The sequence below is a fragment of the Neopsephotus bourkii genome, unplaced genomic scaffold (genome assembly GCF_033783945.1).
Source record: "Neopsephotus bourkii isolate Nb327-2 ecotype Australia unplaced genomic scaffold, CSIRO-AGI_Nbou_v1 NB_690, whole genome shotgun sequence".
Lineage (NCBI taxonomy): Eukaryota > Metazoa > Chordata > Aves > Psittaciformes > Psittacidae > Neopsephotus > Neopsephotus bourkii.
In genome coordinates this window covers 346,812-369,133 of record NW_026901189.1, presented here as the reverse complement: position 1 = coordinate 369,133, position 22,322 = coordinate 346,812, and the positions used below count along the sequence as shown (strand labels likewise).

General features: G+C 39.3%; 1 protein-coding gene across 6 annotated transcripts in view; it reads right to left on the bottom strand.

Moving 5' to 3' along the window:
- The window catches only part of SOX5 (SRY-box transcription factor 5), a 639,441-nt gene that overhangs the window by 447,703 nt on the left and 169,416 nt on the right, over positions 1-22,322 (bottom strand). For all 6 annotated transcript variants that reach the window (XM_061353703.1, XM_061353706.1, XM_061353704.1 and 3 more), the window contains exon 3: positions 2,046-2,108. The gene's annotated coding sequence lies outside the window, so the exon portion shown is untranslated. The remainder of the gene's footprint in view (positions 1-2,045; positions 2,109-22,322) is intronic.

The window sequence follows — 22,322 nt, the reverse complement described above, 5'->3', positions numbered from 1 at the left end:
TTCATGTTGTGTGGAAGGGCACAGCTATGAAAATCAAAAAGAGTACATGGGAAAAAAAAATTGTAAATATTTGAGAGCTGAATGTATCCTGATCAAAGGCAGTGGAAACAGAGGCTGAGCCTGAAGAATTATGTCAAGTCTGCCATACTTTAACTACCAGTTCCTAGCAGACAACTAAACTGTTATGAAATAGCACAGAAACTGAGCTTTAATACTAAACATATGACCCAGCACACATAAGGAGACAGCCTGATGCATTTCGCTGGTTTGCTTGGAGATAATGTAACTTCACAGCAAGAAACAGATGCCAGTATATGGTTCTGAAAATTTCAAGAAACCAAGAAAGCACTTGCAAATTAAAACAACAGAAACATCCAAACCCAGAAGATAAATTTTTCCAAACCAAACAACTCATCCCTAATCATCTTCATGTACAGCTTCATAGAGGTCTATTAGTGACATACGCAGTGAAAACACAAATACTTCATTCTCAGACCAAAAGTTTTGCAATTGAAAATCTGTTTTTACAATGCAGCCATTTAGTTAGCACTGATAAGTCTTCTCGTAAGTGCTAGGGACCAAATTATTTCAGATTAGAAAATGATTTATTGTCTTATCAGCCACGAACTTCTTTTGACCTCTGAGTTTGAGCCAAGCTTGCTCTATGCGCCTGCAAACTCTCAACCACAGGAGTTAGGTATTTCTCATGTGATGTGTTGCTAAAAGCCCCCTCCAAAAAGCAGTACAAAATGCTACGCTAAAGGCTGTGAGAATGAGTAAGGCAGGCACTCGCTGCCACAGAGCTTATTATCCCCATGTCAGACAAAGCATGATAGGTGGACCCAGCAGGAAATTTCAAATGGGCAATACTTATTTTGGTGTTATTTACATTTTCTGGAATACTGAATATTAACATTTAAATGTATTCTCACAAATTTGTAGGAGGGGGAGGAAAATCAAGGATTTTTGCTACAGCATGCTATGAAGAGAGGCAGAGAAGCAGAAATACATCAGTCACTGCCTGCTTGGATAAACTCTGTTTTTCAAGACAGTCATAGTGACTCGCACTGCAGTTTTACTCAGGCACATCTTGCGTATCAATAGCTTTGTCTCAGTAAGAATCCAGAAAAGATTGCTGGACAATTTATATAATTGACTGGATCAGTAGCTACACCTGTTATTAAGATTACTTGACACAAGCTATTAAACAACTACCTGCAGTTATACCCTGCCAATATTTGGCATTTTGGCTGATTTATCTATGATGCATGACAGCCGCAGGCTGAGCATTTTGGAAACAGTACAACTTTTTCCAATAAAAAGGTTAAAGAATATTATGTTTAAAAATCTTCAAGCTCTTTGTCTGAAAAAAGCACTCTGGCACTTCAAGGTTCAGAGGAAGGCACGAAAACTGGTAGCCTGTTTGTGGCTTTTGTCCCCAGATGTACCTCAAGTAAGCCCCTTGGATCAATCTTTGAAACGGCAGTTTTTAACCGCCATGCTTGGCTTTCCAAAGTTGTTATTGTCCTTTCAGCACAGTTTTTATATGAGAGCAAGTGTTGTATCTTGACTATACTGCATTCCACCTCCACCCTGTTTAAAAAACATGTAGAAGAGGAAATGAGACTAAACTAATCAAATGAGCCTTCAAAGAAGAGAACACAGCAAAGTTACAGATATCACACAAGTACCTTAGTAAAGAATTTCTTGAAGTAATGCAAACACCAGCTCAGCTGCCCACACAACAGCTGTCACCCCTGAACTGGCCAACTTTGTCCATGCTGCCACCTATTATTCCAGATTAATATTCTCCAGCCTTTATTGCATTTCTCAATCCACCCTTTCCATGGCAGGGAAACAGTTCTGCCCTCATCACAGGTGATGAACCAACAAAGTGAAGTATTTGCCCACGGTTATGCAGAAAGGCTGTGAAGGAAAAGAGAACTCAGCCTGATTCTGCAGGTCATGGGCCAGCCTTGTCTCTCAGAGCTGAGCCAGCCCAGCTGGAACCACCTTGCCAGTAAGTAAGAAAACACGTTTCTTACCTGCCAAGTCTCCCAGCTTAAATTCTCAATTCCTCTTCTTTTTATTTTCTTCTGATTCCAACACTGAAGTCAGGGAGGAGAAAGAAAAGAAAAAATATATCAAAGGAAGAGCCACAACCATCTCATTCGAAACTTCTTTCACATTCAGTTTTAGCCTGAGAAAAAATCTCAAGGAAATAAGTGGAGTTTCTCCAATCATTTTTCCACAAATTCAGGTCAGGCCCTTAGCAAAGGTCTCCCTAAAATATGAGATGCTGAACCTTAGAGGAAGACCCGCAGCATGAGGAGGAGAGGGGAGATCTCACTACAGGAAAACTAAACTGAGGGAAGAAAGGAAATACTCTTATTTCCTTGCTTCCTTAATTTGGGTATTAAGGAAAAGATGAGGATTAGGATCCCAGTACAGCAAGGTGCTTATTCACAGAACTGTAGTAATACATGTAACTTTAATTAATTAGAATTCTCTACTTAGACAGATACAAACTCACACAGGAACCTTCAGGGCCTACAGAGGGGGGAAAAAGGAGAGAGAGAGAGGCAAATGGGAAACTGAACCACAGTTAGCTGAAATCAATAGAAAGACTGACAGCAATTTCAGTGGACTTTGGATCATACCCAAAGCAGCAGAAGAAAAAAAGATGAAGCAGGAACAGGGAGAATAAATGAGAGAGCAGATTAATAACTCCAAGAAATATTATAACTTGAGAATAGCTAGGGAATTGCAGGAGGAGGGTTAGATTCTGATCTTCAGGCTCATAAATGCTGGCTTGCTCCATCAAGATCAATGGAGTAGTTTTAGATTTACATCAATGTAATTAAGAACAAAATCAAATTAAGGAGTACAGAGTAACTGGAGAAAAACCAAGCATTATTGAGCGTTCCAACACTGGGAGGCACTCAGATACTATAGTGCTGAAGGCCATGTTAGTAGATTGATTAAATGTTTGATCCATCAGTAGGAGATTTATCCAATATGGGGAGGGAACAGAGAGCTCTAAGTCAAGATTTCTAATGAGCTATTATTTTTATTTTCTGCATGCTATAAATATACAAAGGAGATGCTTTATAGGATTTGCAGTAATAATAATTCCCAATTGTTTCCCATTCTTGAGATCAGTTTTAATGTATTTTGTCAACATTTTAAAGGTCTATTGCAGAAGTATTTTGAAAAAAAAGTTTTCATAACAAAATCCCAGGACTTTCATGTTCTCATTTATATCATCTCTCATTTGAGTCTTACAGACGGATACCAAACACTATGAAAACTAAACCCAGAGCCATTTATACTAGGACACATGCACTGTTTTTCTTGGGCAAACAATGGAGGCTTTTTCTACACTTCATTGCTCGGCTCATGAGTTTTATATGTGACAGTGTGAAAGTGGCAGTTTCTTTTTAACAGTTTCATGCTTTCACAAACACAGACTAGTTTCGTTCAGAAACTTACTTTCACTAGAGCACTGACATTCAGGTCAGGTACCCTCTGCCTCTGTTCTAAAAACACAAACTTTAATAAAACTTAAAGGCTGTGACTTGAGTTGATCTTTCTTACCTTTTATTTACTTATTTCCTTCTGGAATAACTGCAATTATCACATTGTACCTAAGTCCCTACCACTGGGATTTCAAATAACTTAAATATTACCTGGTTTCACTACAAATAAAAAATTATTCCATCCAGCCACCGTTTCATTGCTATTCCACAAAATCCACCCATTTCTAATGATACTAGCAACAAAGCTAGTCACATTTTGTGACATCTGTGTCACCCACATATCCACTTTTTAATAGATAGCCTTCAAGGCACAGAGAAGAGAGGGCTACTACTAGTAACCCAGGTAAATCTACTTAATCTCAAATTGTAGAGATTTATGTTTAAACAAGTGAAACAAGAGGTTCTGTCTAGTTGCTGCTCCCACAGGTAGATTTTGATTAGCAATTACAAATTCAGTCCTTAAATGCCAACTGATAAAACTAAAAGCTTTTTCTTTAAAGTAAGTTCATAAAAGATAAAATAATTTTTTAAAGTCCCTCCAATGGCGAATACCAGTTTCCTTTTGGAGAAGATAATGTCGTTGTCTGGATTCTTTTGTAATAGGATCTACACAGACTTTTCAAAATATAAGGTAACTTTAACAAGAACAAGAAGGAAATTCCCTACAATGCTGTGGAGCAGTAAGCCAAAAGCTACACCTTTCCATATAAAAGGTGAATTTGTTTTTCATATATGTGCATTTATAACAGGGTTGGGTTGAACATAGCATGACACACAAAACACTGTCCAACTAACGTTCTTGTACTAGTTTGTGTGTCACTGAGGAGTGAAAAGACTTGGATCCTATTCCAAGATCTAATGATCACAAATGCAATTATTATTAGTCAACCTATTATTATAGCATTTATAGCATTATTTATAGGATTTCCCTGAGAGTTACATGGGTTTTGATTACCAATGCTTGGCTGTTAGTGGGATCAGAAAGATATGATACAAAACACTGTGTTAGGGAACCTCAGAAAGTTCCACCTGCATATTGATTTGAGCTTGTTTGCTCAACTTTAGTCAGATATTAGCCTCTTAACTATATTTGAAAAAAAGTTGCAGAATACAGGTTAGTAAATAAGCCACCAGTAAATAAGCATGTACCTATGACCAGAACTTAGAGCTTAGTGCCTTGGGTGTAGCAGCATTTGTACTTGAGAATTATCATCTGCTACATAGAGGAAATGGAGAAGAAAACTTCTCTGTCACCATTTCCCTTTCTTCCATCTCCCAGAAATAAGCAAATTAAAGATATTGTGAAAGATTTACAGTAAGACCCATGCAAAACTTTCACCACAAAATGTAAAAATCCCTCATGCTTCACTACGAATCTGAAAAACAAGGCAGTATCAGCAAACACCTTTCACACAATGCTTAAGAGTGTCAAAACAGAAACTAAAGAAAAGCTCTGAGATTGAGAAGTAATTATGATTTTAAGAAGAAATTATTGAAGGTAGAATGTTTTTATATGTTGTGGCCAAAAGCCCAGGAAAATTAATATTTTCAGAAGCTGAAAATCATCTCAATAGGTAAGAACTCTGACATCCCTAATTTATGTTTAGTAGCAGTATATCTTTAGGTGCAAACAAACAACTTGTCTCAACAGTTGAAAAAAACTTTATAATTCAAAAGGATTTCAGGGGTTCTGGAAATCTGAAGTTCATCTAGAATTTATTATACAATAGAAAAGAAAAAAAAACAAAGCAAGCCACCTATATTAACTATCCACAAAATCAGCATCTGCTTTCCTTCCTCTATTTTGGTGATCAGCAAGACTTTACTCTGGAAGTAGTCCTGTCACTTCAGCAATTCCCCTCCCAAACAATTCTGGGATTCTCAATTTTATGTTTTTCAAGTCCTAGATAGTGATCTCTCAAAGGCAGGTACTGCCCTCATGCAAATTGTCCATGAAGTGCCTGCTGCAGTGGATTTTCCAGTTCCCACCTGAAGTTTTAAGATACTGCTACCCAAGATGCTACAATACAACACATTAATACCCCTCAAAATTTCACCTTTTTCTCCAGCATTGACATTATGCATTTAAGGAAAGAAAGTGCGAAGCTAGACACTCAGAATCATAGAATCATTAAGGTTGGAGAAGACTCTTAAGATTAATACCAGGACTCAATGGTCTAACACTACTGAAGTCCATGACTAAACCAAATCCCTGAGCAATGCTACATCTACCTGTCTTTCAAATACCTCCAAGGGTAGAGCTCAGCCACTTCTCTGAGCAGCCTATTCCCATGCTCAACAACTCTTTCTGTGAAGGAATTTGGACTTGAACCTATAAAAGCCTGGAAAAGCAACTTGAGAAATGTAAACTGCTCTGTTCACCTCAGTGAGGTGTTAACACTGATAACCCAAGAATGGCAATAACAGGGTTGAAGTTTAAATTATTAAAAGACTTATGTATGAAAACAGCACAGGTTGTACAACGCGCTATATGACTTCCCACTCTGATGTTGTAGGCATGTGGTATTTGAAAGATAACCTGTTTAGTCTCCTCCCATTTAACAAGGCACCAGTCTCACAAAGCTCAGCAGAGTACAACTACCACCCAAACAAGAAAGGGATGAATCCAAGTGAGTTCAACAGAGTTAAAAAACAACAACCCACTTAAGTGACCTGCATGAGTGAAGCTGATTTTGTAGGCAATCTCAGAAGGGTATTTTTTACCCTTTTCTACCCTTCTCTATTCTCACTGCAATACTTGTACTGAAAATGTCTTACATCAAATATGGCAGAACCACTAATAATCCATTTGCACTCTGAGTGAGCTTGGCTAATGAATCCAAATGAGAGCAGAAGAAAGTCGCAAAATGACAGGTATTTAATATCCTTATATTTTCTAGTAATAGTGTAATTGTGATTAATGTTTACTTTGTTGTGTATTTTATTGTTGAGTCTTTAAAGTCCTTGGAGATCCCTTTGGGATATACAGCACTACATAAATGTAAGTTGTTATTATCAAATAACAATCATCAGCCATTTAAATTATACAATAGCTACCTGATTAAAGTTAACCAAATTAAACCGCTGATAAAAAATGATTATATAGACTCTAAATTAAAGATACTTTTCCCCAGTTCAAAACCCCCAAATTTTTTGCATTGACTATACAATTGCCCTGCAACACCTGGAGTTTGATCCTGCAGTACTGAAATCAGTTAGGATTTTTGCCATTGCTTTTGACAGAGAGGGGTAAGACACTTGGGAAAGGGTTAAATACCTCAACAGTTCTATCCTTCTGAAGCAGCAAAATTAAGATTCTGTTTCCCAAAATCATTTGATAGATTAGTTATCCTTACCTCTAGTACTGATCCTGCAGTGTCTGTAAGAGCCATTTTGGATGTTATCACCAGTTATATATATGGTGTGTGTCTGAGAAGTTCTTTCAATATAGCAGAGACATGCCTGAGCTTACGCTAAAAAACAGTTAACTTGGTGTTGGTGCTACCAAACGGGCACAGTGTGGAACACGAAGAAAGCAAGCGACCCTTCCTCTGTGTGGTCAGGAGACCCAGCCTCCTCCTCTTCTATGATATATCCACAAGGACACAGCCTTCAAAATATTTACCTTCAGTCTTGTTCATGAAATAGTTCCATACAACCATGAGGGATGCAATAGATTTTGGAAGTGCTGTTGTCAGACATACTTCAAACCCCCCAAATCACACAATCAGAAACAAAGTACCGTGACAAACTCCTGTACAAATTCCTGTGCTCCTGTTTGTACAGGACAAACTCCTGTAGGAGACTATTTACTTGGCTTAAAACTGTTCGGAATCACATCTTCAAGCTTTGAATCCACTGGGGAAAAAATTTATTTAGTTGAAAGTTTAACATGACTCCCGGACTTAAGGTTAGAGAAAACCTTGCTTTTGCTCTCTCCTAATAAATACCACCAGGCTGGGTGGAAACACATCTTTCCTGGTTCACCTCTGCCAAGTCATTTCCCTTGCTTCAGGTTTCTCCTCTGTGTAACGGGGGTAATGGCATTAACCTTGTTACTGATGAATAGCATTGTAGATGGGTCTACATTATATTTCAGTGCTAACAGATCATCTTGGGGACCTTTTACTATCAATAAAAAAAACCACAAAATTCATTCCAGAGTCAATGACCTGTTGGCAAGTGATGACTAAACCAACTTAAATTCAACTGCATCAGTTAAGAACACAGTTGGCAGAGATAGACAGACAGCTCTATGGGTTGTAAACGCCTAATAGGGGCTGAAACACTTTTGCTGCAAAGCATTTCCCTGTGTTAACTACAAAGGCAGGCTCAGACGACAATGTTCAAATCTAGTGACCTCCTGAAAGTGCCTTATATTAGGTAGGATGAACCTGGAGCCACAACCTTGATTTTAATCAGCTCTGGATTCTTATGATTTTTTTAGGGGGGGGGAGGGGGGAGGGAGAGGGTGGTAAAGGGATGACAAATAATCTAAGGTTTGATCTGCACTTCCCACCTTTTTGTGCTTCCTCACCAAAGTATTTTTTTTTAATTGAGAAATTATAGAGGGTTTATTTTTAAGCCAAAACATCTATTAAAAACCGTTACCCTCAGAAAATAACTTCAACAGTTTCCCCCACCAGAAATATAAATATTTTGTTTCAAAGCTTATATTTCAAACAAAAAAAAAAGTTCGATTTTCATGTAAAAATTATTAATTTTCATTTTAAATGAAAATAACTGATGGGAGAAAAGAAGGTGTATCTTTGAGAACTGAATGTTAATCCTCTAAGATATGAACTAAGTTCACGCTAGCTAAGATCCCCCTCTCCGGCAATGTAAACAACAACAACAATGATATACCAGTGACCTTTCACATATACTTAATCACTTCAGTGGCATGCAGCCAACTTCCACCAGCTGAGAATCTGGGACAGAAGCCCCAGCTGAAATCAGGGCTCCCTTGTAAGAACTCTATACACGCAAAGCAAGAGACAACCCTCACAATACAGCTAATAAATACAAAAGACAGCATAACCCAAAGATGAGTAGAAATTATTATTAAAGGGAGCTTAAGTGTCTGTCACAAAAATGACAAAGAATTGTGAGGAAAAGTAAGGTATGGATTTCTTGAGCTCCTAGCTCCCAATTAATGCTTCCTGTCTTTAGGCAGTTGCTTGCAGTCAGAATGGAAGTAAAATTTAATGAATTAATAATAACCAGTACTGTCTAAGTACAGTAGTCACACATCAAAACTCCACATTTGGAAGCTAACTGATTTTAAAGTGTTACCCACTGATCTTTCCTGCTTGTTGAAGCATGCTGTTGGTAGTGTTCTTCAGCTGCAGGTGGTGGTGGATGATCACACACATGTGGACACACAGGTTTCCCCTGAAGTACAAGTCCTCTGTCAGTACTGAGACTGCCTGAGCCACCAGAAAGCACTATCTTTTATTTGACATGTCTCCATAATGTATCAGCAGAAAAGCACAGGGTGCTATCCATCAGTCAAGCCTGACACACCATCCTGACACATCAGTTAGCTAGGAGTTGGAAGGCTAAGTCAGGGGTGATATCTTGAGGTGAGAAAAGGATCTAGGAGGTGAGGAGGTGTGGGGAGGGAAAGAGGGAAGGGCGGAGGTGGTATGAGATCCATATTGTTGTTTCACTGGAAGGACACAGCGTGTCATAACGAATTACCATTAATTTGCACCAGCAGTACAGTTAGACTGAGACCAGCAAGCAACGATGACAAACAGCACTAGCAAGATCACATCATGAGGGAGCAAGGCTGCTTCACTGGAGCCGCTTCACTCAATTAGTGGACAAGGCTTTTAATGCTGCTATGCGCAACGAAAGCAGTTTTGATTACTTAGAGTTAAGTTTCCATTTAAAATGAGTCAGAAGCTGAAATGTTGGAGTTTTGTTGTTGGTTGTTTTTTTTTTAATATAATTTCTCTACAGAGTATTTGAATGGTAATAAGCTAACTGAAAGCTAGATGCATTATCCTCTCTTTGTGCCTAAGTAATGTTGAAATACACTTCCAAAAAAAAAAAAAAAGATCAAAGTAGTATCTATTCTAGCAAACAAATCTGATAAAAATATAGCAAGTAATCAATACCATGCCAAAAGTGAGGGCCAATTTTTGCTTTTATTCACTGTGATTTAACTCTGAAACTTTGGAAGAGGATTTTGGTAGAACAGCAAATGTTTCATAACAGCACACTTAGGCCTGGAGCAGCAGCATGTTTTGCTCACATCCTCTTGTGCTAGGTTTATAGTGAGTGATTTGATTGATTCTGTTAGCCAAAGACCAAAACTACATCACTTCCTGAGTAGTATACAAAATTTTCTTTGTTCCTTTGTTTAATGTGGGGTTTAGGTGGTTGATATTTAGGAAGTATGATTTGATCCCAAGAAATTCACAAAAACTGAGCAAACTCTGTTAATGTTCATTAAAAGGTTTCAGAGTTATTTCTACTATCTCATGTCCAAACCTTAGCTTCCACTCTTCAAAGTGGAGCTGTAGAAACAGCTGTGGCTTAAGGGTATCTTTGCTGGGCAAAAAGAAGGTGCTGCATGAAGTTTAAAAGTAGTTCTCGCTAACAATGTGCTGCTGCCAAACTCTCCTTACCATTGTATTTGACAGATGAAATTACTGACCAAGATCAGGAGAACCAGAATTTAAATGAAACATAATTTGGAGCACAGATCTGTGTGCGTACCACATCCTAGTATCTGCCCTAACCAGTAAAACATCATGTTCTGCTTATCAGTAGTACTTTCCAGTCAAAGCTTTGCATAAACACTTAGATATTTCTTGGCATAGAGGGTGGAATGGAGTTACCTATTTTCACAGAGAACATCCTGCTCCATGAACGTGTGTGCATGTGTGTACATATATACAGCCTAAGAATCTGATGTGAGAAGAGGAAAAACTACATTCAAGACTTTTTTCCAATTTAGGAAGAAAGAAGATAAGAACATGGATCTCCTTTGTGTCTGTTAGTAGTCCTTATCACTAGGCTGTATAGTTACTGAGCCTTCTTGGAAATCCCATCAGCAAGCTTTTTCACATGTATTGAAATGAATCATTTCGATCTTCAGAATTTTATTTTCATCTTTATTTTGGCTGAAATTACTTATCAGATTTGACCCAAATTCCTGAAGAATTTCAGCTGCTTAGAAACTGAATTTTTGGATGCATAAATTTGTTTCTGTGGAAAAAACCTCTACCCAAATATGCAACATTTCAGTACTTCATCAAGATATCTTAGAAGTGGGTGGAGAGGATTGTGGGGGTGGGGTGCAGTTGAGAGAAAGGGATTCCTTATCATAGAATCAACTGAGATTGTTTGTCACCCCCACTTCTCCCTATATCTGATCTAGCAAAAAGCTGTATTTTTCCATCAGCCTCTGAAACACCTGGTAATGCTCAGTTACTGTGGCAGAGTACTCAAATCAACAGACCACACATCTGATTTCTTAAGGACACAAAGTAGGATGTAGGCTTTGCCTAAAGCACAGAACCAGGAACATTTTAAACTGCTTCATTTCTCAGCTCCAGTATAGCTATGTATGTATAATTTATTTAAGATTTGACTCGGCAGGGTGGCTGCATGCAATCAGCATATTGTTTTTGTGAAGGTTCCCTCCTATTGCCCCTTAGACAGATTTTAACTGTTAGTATATTGGCCTTTCGAATTTTTGTTTTCATAATACCGTAAGCTATTTGAACATACATTATTATATACTAATCGTTGCTTGTCCAATTTTTTGAGTCTTACAGGCGACAGCAGAGAACAAGAACGCAGTTTAGTTCTTTAGAACTTCAAAGCAAAGTTTCGTTATCATCCAAACTGGGGCTCTTTTATGCCTCTCTCACTATTTGGTTTTAAAAGTGAAAGGAAACCAGTTGCTTAAATTTGTTCTTTCAAATTTCCACCCACCTCCTCCCGCTCTCAAAGAAGGGGCTTTATGATAATAGATAGGCTGATCTTGAGATCAATCACAGAGAGAGATATATTTACTGTTCTCAGATAGTCACAGTATTGCTTACATTCACATGAATTAAAGATTGCCTAAATCCTGCCTCTGAACATTTCCAAACTTAAAAAAGATAGAGATCTATATTTGAATTTCATATCTAATTCATATCTCTATAGTGGGATGAACAAAAATACCCAATTCAGTCACACCTGAACTCTATAAAAACAGGATATTCCAAGATTTGATGCCATCCTGTGGACTTACGTACGTAACAAACCAGCCCTGAAAAACTAATGGAGAACAGCTCCACTCTACGCTCATCCTTATTCCTTTTCAGGAGTGCCTTTGTATGATTTAGGTTTGCTTTTGAAATGGATTAAGCTAGACTCCATATGGCATTTTTAGTGGTGAAGCAAAGTGCCCACAACAGGAACTAATGCAGAACTGTACTGTGCTTCAGTGCATGGACAAGCTTTTAATTTAACCTAATACAGGGTAAGCCTGAATAATATGCTTGGGTATAACAAGATGCTTGGTGATCAATGGAAATACTAGGGTGAAAAATTCGATGGTTTACATTGTGCAAAAGGTCATATTCCTATAAATATTTAGAATGGCTCCTTTGTAAATTAAAGTCCACAGATTAGCCACATTCTCTATTTCTAAACTTGAATTCCAGATTTGAATATCCCTATGCTACAGATGCAGTGGAGACAGCATCTTCGTCAGGACAAGTAGGACTGGCGTGATGGACTTCCACCTTTACATAATGGCTCTCCAGCCATTACTAGTGCTCCTGGTTCTTCCTTCCTGCCCTTCTTCTTGTCCCTGAGCCCCTTCTATATAGTTCAGCCTGGACACAAGACAGCTTTTATTAAAATCCATTTAGTTCCATGAAAACAAAAAGAAAACCTTCCAAACAAAAGTTTAAAAAGAAAATCAACAAAATCTGACATTTAACTAAGAAACTATCAATAAAAGCAAGAACTACTTTAAAATTCCATGCAGAGGTGAAAGTTCACCTGGGTGGAGTAATTGGTAGTGGAGCAGAGAACAAGAAACTGAAAACGTTAAGGCTTTTCTGTATGAATATGGTAACTCAAATACACACTCAGGGGGACAGTTATACATATGTTTTTGAACTAAAACTCTAACCTGGCATGATTAATTTTGGCCTTAGTTTTGTCAAAATATTGGAGTCCATATGGCACAAAGCAAATAATTTTACATTTTTATTTTAAACCCCTATGTGTTTTTCTTGTCTATTCCCTTCTCTTCCACCACACACACTGGCAGCCGCTACCAATACGCCAAATGCCAAATCAACCCTGCAAGCTGGCTGGCACAAGCACTCTACAATACTGGCACACGCTTCCTTTTGCAGGGGGATTCTCTCTGAAACCCTGTGGCACATCTAAGCATCCCTGCTTAGCAGCTGAGGACCCTGCCTACCCCAGTCACGTCAGCAACAGGGTGCCTTAACTGTGACTGTGCTGCCCATTTCATTACACTTAAATAAAACAGTGATGCTTCACATGGGTGCATTGATTTCCCCCTCCCGCCCCTAAGAAACAGTCAGTGCTTTATAATATCTTTGTATCCATCAATAGAGAAATATTCCTGCTGTGGAAAGGAAAGATGCAAGTTACTGAAACGTGAGTAAGGAGGAAAAAACAAAAACAAAAACAAAAAAAAAAAAAAAAAAAACAAGAAAAAGAGAAAGACATCACTCAAGTGAGCTGAGCAAACTCCGGCACCTACAATTGACTCCATGGAACATAGGTGCCTAAATGGAACAAAAGGATGTTACTCCATCACCTCTTGTCCATAAACCTTCAGTGAGTTGTAGGGAAATTGTGAACATGGAGGACTTCGCTGACCCTCTCAGGATTCAAACTAGTATTTGAGGCTCAAATACTAAATAATTCCCTTTGCTGCCCTTATTTTCTTTTCCTGTGCATGTCGCTCTAACCCATGACACAATTTAATTTTTTAAATATATATATATTTAAATATTTTAGTTACATATTCATTCAGAGTATAAGACAGCAGGCTCCTTAAATAAGGAAATGAGTAATACTATTCTTAGACTAAGACCCAGAATGAGCATTGGAAAGTCAAGCATGCTGTACTGAACCAAAGGTGCATATACTAGTTAATATTCTACACTTGTGCATTAAGCTCATGGCCAAGGGTGAATCCTGCCTCCCAGTGTGATAAGCATCCTTTGCAGCTACAAGAACTGTGCTCAGGATCTTCATGACAGCCCTGATGGCAAGATCAAAATAATACCCCTTTTTCACTCATAGCAGAAAATGGTGAATCCTTCATTCATGACAGCCTGTTCTGAAGGAGTTTTGAAGTATTTCTCAGAAAGATCCATTTCTTGGGCTGCATTGTGTTGCAGGCACAAACTACTGGAATCTATGGGGATGCTGTGCAGCCACAGTTCTTCAGAGGTCCTCATGTCAGCCCAACATCTGCAAACAGAAAATGACCCCATGAAGTGCTCTTCCCTTGAGACACAGTGAGGAGTCCAGAGGACACGGTGAGTGTACCAGCCACAGCCAGTGATGTTGAGGACACAGCCTGCAAAAATTGATACTACCTGGAGCTCCCAAAGTGTGGGAAGCTCCCTGCCAGGGTATGCCACATTGGCACAGCCCAGCTGAGAGCTGCCCGAGGAACAGGGGAGCAACAACTAATGATTTAATTGCTCTCTGCCACAGCATAATGGTCAATCAAGATCACTTGATTGCAACAAAGCAAAAAACTTTCCTCTGTAATAGCCTCATGGAGAGAGAAGGAAACTTTGGTCTCTCATAGCCACACAATACATCCACAAGACATCAGGCTGGTCTGCCTCTTCCCACATTACCAAGTTTCTGTTGGAGCAGCAACTCCACCTAACAAATGTAACTTTAACAACAGTAAAACAACCTAATAGCTTAGCATGCCAGGGGGCTAATGTGGTGGGCCATTTAACGCTGCACTAAATAGCCCTGGTTTGATTCTCATTGCCAAGTGCTGAACTGAGAATTGCAACTGCAGGAGCAGCTCCTAATTCGTTAGTTAAAGGGGGTCATTGCTCATAGGGAGGGGAAGAGAAGAGGCGGGGGGGGGGGGGAAGGAAATATCAGACAACTCTAAACATTCAAAGTCGACAGAAGGTTGCACTCCTGAGTGATGCAGTAGTTAGCTGAAAGCCTGACAAAGCTTTGCAGCTGGGAGGCCTGTGGTGGTTTTACTCAACACTAAAAAAGTTCCAGTAAGATACTTGTAACCTGTATAATAGGCTTGGTGGGAACAGGGAAGCTGAGAATGAAAGGAAGGTGAAAACATCTTGCTAATAACACTGTGGTTTCATTTCAACTGGCCCTCAAAACTGTACACCACGCAGGCTGCCAGCACAGCAAAGCAGCAGCAAAACAAATCAGCTGCCTTCCCATCTAACACTTCCTAAAAAAAAACCAAAAAACAAACCCAGCCCCTCAAAACAGACCTGAATGAAAAGGAGATCACTTAAAAACTTGAAATGATACAATGAAACATGCCCAAATTTACAGGGCACCTCTGAAAAAGAAGAGTTTTATTCCTGAATGTTAGAACCCTAAAACACCCGTTTTCTCTAATTTCTGCCATCACTCAGATCGGCCTTGAATTACCTCCTGATAGGCCTCCCATGTGCTTGCAGATGAGAGAGTGTAATGGGGATCTGTTAATTAACTAGAAGCAAAGTTGCACGGTGGGGATCAAACACTGGATGCGTCCTAAAACTCCCACAGAGAAGATGAAATGCAGCGCAAACTTTAAAGACTTCCCGTCATTAGCCAAGACCTTGGCTGCTCCTGGCCCAGACCCCTCCTGTTTCGGAGAACAATGAGGACAATGATGGCAGAAATGAAATAGTGCAGCAAGGAACAAAGGAATTAGCTATTTACCCACAGAGAAAGAAAGGAAAAGAGGGGCGGGGGGGGGGAAGGGAACTTATTTTTTTTTTTCTAGGGTTTCTGTCTACTTTTAATTAATTTATGGCTGCTAGAGACTTGCATACAGAGCACGCCCAGAAGCATTGCGTTAGAATGCGGTGTTAATATGTGTAACATCTACTGTTTACTCCCAGGCAGGAAGGAGAAGGAGCTGGGGCAGAGGGGCATTGGGGAAGGAGGATAAGAGATCTTCCCTCTTCACAGCTGCTTGAAAGAGACAGGCAGTGATGAGCAAAAGGTTACACTGATCTCTAACTTCTGTGAGCCCATTTCCATGCGTGCTATTATTCTTTAAAACAGCTGAAGGTAGGGTAGATCACTGTGGGCACTAGGAAAGGGACACCCAGGTGAGGTGACAGCAACAAGCTGTGCACTTACAGCTCATCAGAAACCAAAGGGCCAGGTTTAACAGGCTGCGTCCAGTGCCCTCAATCAAGGGAGGAGGTCTCACGATGCAGACCCACAGCCAAATACAGTGCTCTGCAGAGATACCTAGCCTGACTTTGCTGTATTTGCAAAGCACTCACCCTGACCTAATAAGGTTGGCCTCGCAGCAAGGCTCATTGGGCCAAGCAGAGCTCTGCACTGCCATGACAGCACTAGTACCTAGCTTCTTCAGCAGTTCCATAGATAAACACTGCCCCCAACCTCCCTGAGCTGAAAATCCACCTACAGCTAAACTGTGCCTAACCCTTGGACAAAAGGCTATGGTACCAGACCAGGACCTTACTGGAAAGACAATAGGATGCAAGACAGGCTACCCTAACACACCTAAGCTAGCATTGGAAGCCTATGTTTGAGTGACTCAAGCACCAAATTGTAATTTACTTCATCTTACCTTGTATCTTAAAAAACGCTTTGTCAAATGGCTATTCTCATGAAGCTTAAACCCCAGGGTGCAAAGCAGCACTGCATTGCTATTGCAAGCCTAGAGAAAATGCACAGAGAAGTCACACTGTATGAGAAGAACCCTGCACTAAGACTCTGCATCTCCACCTACAAAACCACCAGACCTTAAAGAACATGGCAATGGGTACAGCATGAGAAGCTGAAGGGAACAGCATAATTCTCCTAGTAATTGTTTTGTGAACGTTTGCCTGGGCTTTTTTTCTTGCTTGGAAAAGGGACAGAAGAAACAGAGGCTCCACTGAAAAATACAAGTCTGCAGTTGATCAGATTTATTCTCAGCCTAGACAGTGGCCTTAGTCAGCCCATACTTTGCACATCACTGCTTTGGATGGGGTATGGGAACAGGAAACAAGCCCTAGGTGAGGATGAAGCATTTATAGGATTTTCTGGTTGCTCAGAAGAATTGGGATAGGGATGTCAGTCTTTTTGAAAAGTAAGATCAAATGATACTATTATGTTTTAAAACTAAGAGGCATAAACATATGCTTTCTAGGCTACCTGTTCAGAAGAATCAGCATGTGTTTCACAGTTCAGAAAGAGACAAAACCTTCTAGGCTTCTAGCTAACAAAAGCAAAACAACAGTTCAAAAGCCCATTGCAAATCTGGCACATTTGGCTGTGCAGGAGAAAAGCACAGAAAACTTCCCTGACATTAAGTCCAGGACACCAAGCTTGACTCACCACAGGATAAGGGCAGGGGGACAGTGAGGGAAAGTCCTTTGATAATACAACTAGTGCCTCAGCACTGTCCTATATTAGCTAACTCCAGAGATAGGTAATAGACATAAGGTGAGTGGAGGGATGGAGGATTTTGTATCCTGTTTAGATGCATTATAAAGCCAGCTACACTTTCAAAGGGGAAAGTGATGTCTTCTTCCAGAAGCACCTCATACCTGTTACAGAGAGTTTTCATGTAACAGACACCATTCTCCAGCGTTGCCCACATACCATCCAATCCTAACTAAATGGAACTAAAATATCTAGGAGTACATCTCACTGCTCTTTCACTCTTTTCCAGCTGCTCTTGTTTCTTCCCCCAAGGACTGCTTCTCAGTATTTGGAAAATACTGTCATCACAAATTCTGTGTGTCATTACTCTACTGATGAGGGCCACATACCCACCTGGCACTCCTGGGATGACCACACCATATGTGTCTTGGGCTCTGATGAGTGCTACGGTGATGTGGGCCACAGGTAGTGCACCACCACTTAACATCCCCACCTTCACTGCTCTTAAGTAATGCTCCTATTTATTTTGCAATTAGACACTTGTATGATTTGTCTTGCATTTGGCCAGATGGGAAACCTAAGCTTCAGATCCATATTAGTACTACTGGGGTGTCCCTATTCCTCTTCACAAATAAGGCTCCTGTGCCTATATTCACAATTTGGTGGTTCACTTGTTTAAAGCTACTGGGGTTTTCCATGGAGGTGATAGTGATATTTTTGTGTATGCAGGCACCATTTTCTCCATTCTCTTTTCATTGCTGAATCTCTGGAGATTCTCAGAGAGACCACAAAGACTCACCCATCATAGGGATTGAATGACTTGGTGTAGCTGGGAGAAGGTCACTTTGGGTCAGAGCTGAAGCACAGTAAGGTGGCAGTTGGTAATAAACCTGCTCACAACTGTTGTCTTTTTGGGAGAATAGACATAATCAATTTCTAGAGCAAGCATCTCCACACACCACCCCCCAGTGCCTGACTTAGAACCAGATCTCACTCATCTTGTTTATTCAGGCAAATCTGTTTGGACCTTTACTTTTGAAGTGAAAGAAATCTCTTCAAATTTTATAAAATGGGAGAGGGAATAAAGGGGATTCGCTTTATGAAATATGTTCAAATCTCAAGCAGAACACACAAGATCATAGCTACAACGGGAAAACTGCTTTAACATGGCACAAATACACAAGATTAATCCTTACAAAAAGGTCTAAAGTGCAAAGCAACAGAGTCCAGGTTGCAAGTTCTTTGCTTTTAGGCACCTCTGACAGCAAAATGACTGTGTTAGAACAAGTGATTTTTAAAAATCTGTTTTATTAATTCATTTGGCTTATATCACTGAGAGGAAATCATCTCATCACAAAATCTGCCAAAAGGTTCAGTTATTATTAGCCGCTAAGATGCAAGCTAATTGCTTTCTGTGTTTTTCACCAAAACCAGCTGAGATCCCAAGGTTCACAAAAAGGATACTGCACATGCTCAGAATTTTGCCTGTCCTGAAAATTTTTAATTACACATTTGACATTAGTGTTCCCCAGTGCAAAATCTGTTATTTGTTAGGCTTGCATCTTAGAGGCTTCAGCAAGTCTGTAAGATGCACATGTCAGTAGTCTTGCTGAAATTAAAGAGAGTATTCAGATGCATAAACTAACTTGTGAACTTGCCAAGCCTCTGCAAAATCAGAGCCAGACGGTGTCACAGTGAACACTATAGACCTTGTCACAACTGCCTGAAATTAAATTCATTTTTTTAAAAAAAGTATTTAACAGAAATTTCACAGGGAAATTGTTGTATTTCTCCTGCTCTAAAAGAATTATCAAATCAGATACGCAAAGACTGTAGTACTGCACAATACCTCATTTTATGTATCTCCTCCTTCCTTTAAGTCAGTTCAAGCCTAGGGCTAGTCCAAAACAGCCAAGTGACTCAACTTCTACAACCTCTGCTCTCTTCAGTCTCTCTGCTGCCATTATGATTTCTTGAGACAACAACATCCTAATACAGTCTGTTTTGAAACAGGCACTCTATGCTTCCTTTTATTCTGGAAGCAGCAGGAGAGAACAAGCTTGATGCTAGGTCAAGGGCTGAAGTGCAGCAAGCTGACTCAGCTCAGAGCATAATCAAATGAGCAACAGAGCAGGCTCAACTGACAGGCACAGCTCTAGTTGGCAGTTATGTCTCTCTTTCCTAAGCAGGACAAGTGTAAATGGCTTAATCCTGATCAATTCCTTTTACTCTGAAAGCTTCTCTTATAGGCATTTGTTGATAAAGAGTTGAAATTAGCTATGTAAGAACGTAACATCTAGTAATAGTAATACAACACAGAAGAGAACAGTGGTACAACCGACTTTTCCACGGAAAAGCTCAGCACTCCTATTCTTAGCAGCATGAGCCTCAGTTTAATGACATCCTCCAAGAATCTGCGGACTCTGTGTCATTCCTCAGCATATGAACCTGAATAGCCAGGCTCTGCATCTGCTTAAGCAACTCAGAGAAATTAGCAGCACACAAAGGAGGAATCAGAAGCAATCACACTTTTTAAAATTAGCAGTATAGAAATCTCTTTCCACCTGTAACAGGACAAATCACTACGATGTGAGTCTTGCCAATGATACTGCCAGTTTGCAAACTCTTCCAGTCACAGCAGTACACCCAAACCTAAGGAGTATCTTTTGCTGTATGATTCGGATGACAGCCTCTCCTTCCACTTTGTATCTTAAGCCAAAGCAATGATATAAAGGTACCACTATTGAAATAGTGTGCTTTATTTTCTTATAGCACAGACAGCAATAGGCCTGAGTTTTCATCTAAGTTTTTAAGGATCCATATATATCAACCTCTTACGTTTCAAAGAGCTGGATGACAAACTTAGAAGAACTGTCCTCTCCTGAAACTAAATAATGGAAATTTCATTAAAGGTGAGCAAACATTGCCAGATGAGAGAGTTTCGGATTTCAGGCTGACTTGTAATTTCACCCCCCTTCTCTTCCCCCAAAAGCTTCTTTCAAGCCAGCATATCACCATGAAAAGTTTGTTTTGACAAATACATAAACATATTTTTTAGCAAAAGTATCTGTTTTCTGACTACTTGACAATACTGATTATAAAACATTGCCATACACATTTGCTTCAGCTATGTGTGGGCCTAGAGCTAAATACAGACTTCAGTTTTCAGAGTTGTCAGTGTCCACCACCTCACCCTTTCTTAAATGTGGAGGTGAACATGCACATTAGCTTTATGAACAAGCTGATATATGCTGTATGTGTACTTCATGTATGGGGTACATAGAGTACTGCATAACCCTGGTGATTTGTTCAGGAGCTTAGTATACGTCTGATTTTTATATGGCTGTTGAAACTAAGAAAAGAATAAACACACCAAAAAAACCTCTTACAAGCACAGGGAAAGACTATTAAAGGCAGAGGTCTCTCATATAAGTACAACATGTGATTGGATAATATTGTCTGGATTAGCAGCTTTATAACCTAGCCAAGCCCCAGGGCTACAATTATCTGGTTGCATTAAACTGAAATACCTGCAAAACCTCACAGTGAATGAGCCCTTGGAAGTGTCTAATCTGCTGGTTCACACTTGCAAGTGAAAGCAAAATTCAGCAATGGTGAAGAGATGAACAAACATCACAGTGCAAGGTTTTCAAACTAATGTTCTAATTTTAGTTCAAAAGTAATGTCTTTCCATTGTTTTTGGCTCTTGTTCCAGATATTATCCAAATATACCATTATAATAAGTGAAGAGTATGAAGATAAAAGTCACAGTAATAGGCTACTACAAATTTGCAGCAGTATAAAACTTCATTTCACTAGTTTTGATGCAGAGAATTAGTAAGGTCTATTCTAAGGCTGTAGAAGGAACTGGATCAGATGCACACTCCTCTGATTTCATTGACTCCATTTGCCAGGAGATTTTGTAGAGGAAAACTGAGTTGATGGGTGGAATTATAGTCAAGTTAAACAGATAAGGAGGAAACCACAGAAGCTCAAAATCGTGAGGTCCTGAAAATTGCCTAAAAGATTGAAGCTACCTAGAAGTAGCAATCACCTGGGGCATGTAAGGAAAATCCTATATTTTAGGATAAGACACAGAGAACCACCTCTCAGCCTTCTGCATATCTATGAGCAAAGACACTTCTTCAGAGATTTTTTTTTCTATAAAATCATCAATAAAATCATGTTGATGGACACCTACACTCCCCAGGTAAGTGAGAGTGCTGTGGTTTTGCCACCTATCATAGTATGAGAAGCTCTGCTAAAAAGCCAATAACGTCAGTAATTACAGAGGAAGTGACATTTGAAGAATTACTCAGGTACTACTGTGTCGGAATTAATGGTACTATTTTTACTAGTGATATCTGCAGATCTTCAACTCCTCTAGGCTGGAATATGCAAGTGGGAAGAAACTTCCAACTAAATTAATTTTTATGCAAAGTTTAGAGACAATCTGGAAGATGTTCTTTAAAAACTAACAATGAAATCTGAAATAACTTAAACCAAACTAATTGATTTTGGATTTTATCCACATTGGAAGCTATTTTCTGATGTAGTAGTAGGGAGAAATGTTTAATGTGGATATGACTGGTAAATGCTACTACAATTTAATATGAAAACTTTCTTTTTTCTGGTTGAAAATTAATTCCTTTCCTGAAAAGGATTAAAATAATTTCCCTTTAAAGGAGACTTCACTAAATTGCTGCTCTATCTATACTGCATCATCCAGTTGTGTATTTATGTCATGACTTGCAAAAGCTTTTCAAGGCACTACTAAATGTGCTTTGAACAGATGGGGAAAGGTAATGCATGCCATTTTGTCAGCACAGACACACACCGATTCTGACGCAAAAAATGACATAGTACTATACTGATTTTACATACATTTCCATATGCTTAAATAGCTTTAGCCTGTATGTTACTAAAGCATTTATTTTAAGATAACACCACCATTTAGACTTAGTTTTTTGCATTTATCTTCATGTTATCGGAATCTGTATTTCATTCCAAATATAGCTGCTTGGTTATACAGAAAGAGGAAAAAGAAAAATAAATCAACCAACCTTCCCATCATACCATGTATTGACAAAACAGGTAATTCCTAAACCATATGAGGTTATTCAGGCATGAACACCATCACAGCTGACTAGATAATCTTTTCAG